This window comes from Ovis aries, chromosome Y (assembly GCF_016772045.2).
Source record: "Ovis aries strain OAR_USU_Benz2616 breed Rambouillet chromosome Y, ARS-UI_Ramb_v3.0, whole genome shotgun sequence".
In the NCBI taxonomy this organism is placed as follows: Eukaryota; Metazoa; Chordata; class Mammalia; order Artiodactyla; family Bovidae; genus Ovis; species Ovis aries.
Genome location: NC_082741.1, coordinates 25,849,388 through 25,852,301, shown reverse-complemented (window position 1 = coordinate 25,852,301; position 2,914 = coordinate 25,849,388). Strand labels below are relative to the sequence as shown.

The following is a 2,914-nucleotide window of genomic DNA, read 5'->3' as shown; positions in this document are numbered from 1 at the left end:
ACCAGTCTATTAGTATTAATGTCTTACTACAGAACCATTCTAATACTATATGTCTATATTACTACATTCTTACTTGAAAGTTTTCCTATGGCTCTATTAGTATTAGTGATTACCTTTTTTCATTTAAACAGGTAAAATGGGCCCTTTGTTTTAATTTAATATCTCTTTTGGAAAGTAAATGTCATTGCTTAATTTTACTGATATTGCAGTAACTAGTGTTACAAAACTTAAAACATGTAAGCAATTACAGTCAACTAATAATCAGATGATAATTAGTTCAAATATAGAATTATGACATTAACCAATGAGAGTACACGTTGGAAAAGCATTCCTGGAAATAAAGCATTATGATAGCTGCCATAAAAGGCATGAGAACATGCTCCAATTATTTAAAAAATGATTAATACACATGACAGTTATTTGTCACTTTCTGTATACTTATCAGAATAAATCAGCCATTTATTGTGATACAAAGATGTACACTGCAGTGTAGACACAGTGTCCCCTGCCCTGGGAATGCCTGGGTACGAACTGGCGGCCAGGAGTGGAGCAGCTCAAAGGGGCCAGAGGCCAGTGGTGGGTAAGGGTTGCAGCTGGAGCTAGAGCCAAGATAGAGAAGCTACTGAGTCCTTCATGATGAAATATTGGGGAACACCTCTTTCTCTACTTTGTGTAGTTGATAGTTTGGATAGTGAAGCGATGGCTGAATGTCAAAACCTTTTGGCAGGACCTTGCAAGGGGAATCAGACTCTGTCTGGAGAATTTGTACTGTCTCAAAGTTGGATGCTTGAATTCAGCAAAAGAGGGAGGAGTAGCATCAAAAAGGGGCGAGCAGTATCCTGGCTCAGAGAGAAGACCAGAGCACAGAGAGGAAGCAGGAAAGTGAGCCACATGTTGTTGGGAGAACTTTTCACTGCTGCACTTGTGAAGATGGAGTTTTCTGATTCAGTCTCCTCTTGTTTTATGAACTTTTTAATCCTGTGTTTCAGTCAGTAGTGGCCCATATTATTGGTAATCCATCTCTACATGGAGATTTTTGGTCATGGCTGAAGTTCTTCTTCAGGTCAATTATCTCATCTTTCTCTGTGCTCCCCCTCTTCATTCTTATCAATCTTGTGAACATAATTTGGTTCCAGGATTTAGCTGACCTGGCATTTGAGGTGTCAAGGAGGGAACCTCACCCATTCTCTAACAGCAGAATTACTGCTGATATCCTCTTTAGCCTTTCACTGTAATCTCTCTTCCTCCTCCAGGATATGTTTGTCAGCCTTTTTACCATTCATTTTGGCCAGTTGCTTAGTCTCCTGCATACATCTCTTCTCTGTTCACTTCTGTACCCATTATATTGCTTTGAAAATTGTTGGTTCAGTAAAGGAATTGGAATGCACCAGCGATATCAACATAGAAAGAAACTGGCCTTACTACTTTGGATTTGGTTTACCCCTGGGTTTCCAATGTAAGATGGCAATGCGCTCTCCTGCATTGTGGCTGCCTCTTCTCTATCCTTTTTCCTTTATTCATTATCAGTGCCAGTGAAACAAAGACACCTGGCAAAGCACATCTTTTCAATTGAATGTCTTCTTCTTGGTGGTTTTCTTAAACAGCCGAGCTTTCCATTTCCAATTCCATTGTCCTCTACCTGTGGGCTCTCCTGAGTAGCTTTATTTCTGCAAAGAAGTTCCCTTACCACACACATCTAATGCCAGACTGAAACTGCTGCCAGCCACTAAGTTATCTGCCATCTGGAGGGGGTGGATGGGAACAGAAAGACTTCATGGGAACTCTTTTCCTCGTTCACCACTTCCCCCTCGACCCACTGCCCCCAAAGAAAGTGGAGCATACCCTTTGAGGGCTCTGCCCATGTTTCCCTTATCTCTGAAGAATCTGAGGAATCCAGATTTTTATGTTAGGTGCATGTAAGGCAGAATCTTCCTGACACAACCATGGACTTTAAACACTTGAGAGTCTGAAAGGACCACTGATTTTTCTCAGCCCTTTTCTAGTATTTGCCATCCAGCCCCAGACCAGCACTGATCTGAATCCTCTTTCTCCCTGTGTCATTCCCCACTCCCACTTCCCTTCCTCTTCCTACATTTCACCACTCTTGGATGAATAGATATTTGTGATGCTAGCTGTTTTATTTTGTTATTGCTGTTTTCCTGTGAATCACATACATAAGCATATATATTGCCAACAAATTTTGAAAACTCAGCATTGGCCAAACCATTTGGCACTGAAAAAGGTCAGTTTTCATTCCAATCCAAAGAAAGGCCCACTAGTAAAGTAATGCTCAAAATTCTCCAAGCCAGGCTTCAATAGTACATGAACCATGAATTTACAGATGTTCAAGCTGGATTTAGAAAAGGCAGTAGAACCACAGGTCAAATTGCCAAAATCTGTTGGATCATAGAAAAAGCAAGTGAGTTCCAGAAAAACACCTATTTCTGCTTTATTGACTATACCAAAGCCTTCAACAGTGTGGATGACAACAAACTCTGGAAAATTCTAAAAGAGAAGGGAATGCCAGACCACCTGACCTGCCTCTGGAGAAATCTGTATGCAGGTCAGGAAGCAGCACTTAGAACTGGACATGGAACAACAGACTGGTTCCAAATAGAGAAAGGAGCACATCAAGGCTGTATATTGTCCCCATGCTTATTTAAATTATATGCAGAATTCATCATGAGAAACTCTGGACTGGATGAAGCACAAGCTGTAATCAAGTTAGCAGGGAGAAATACCAACCACCACAGGTAAAGAGATGACACCATCCTTATGGAAGAAAGTGAAAAAGAACTAAAGAGCTTCTTGATGAAAGTGAAAGAGGAGAGTGAAAAAGTTGGCTTAAAACTCAATAATTAGGAAACTAAGATCAAGGCATCTGGTCCCATCATTTCATGGCAAACAGATGAGG

At 40.7% G+C, this 2,914-nt stretch overlaps 1 pseudogene; it reads left to right on the top strand.

Moving 5' to 3' along the window:
• Positions 1 to 516: 516 nt before the first annotated feature.
• Positions 517 to 1,655, top strand: LOC132658955 (etoposide-induced protein 2.4 homolog; annotated as a pseudogene).
• The last annotated feature ends 1,259 nt before the right edge of the window (positions 1,656 to 2,914 follow it).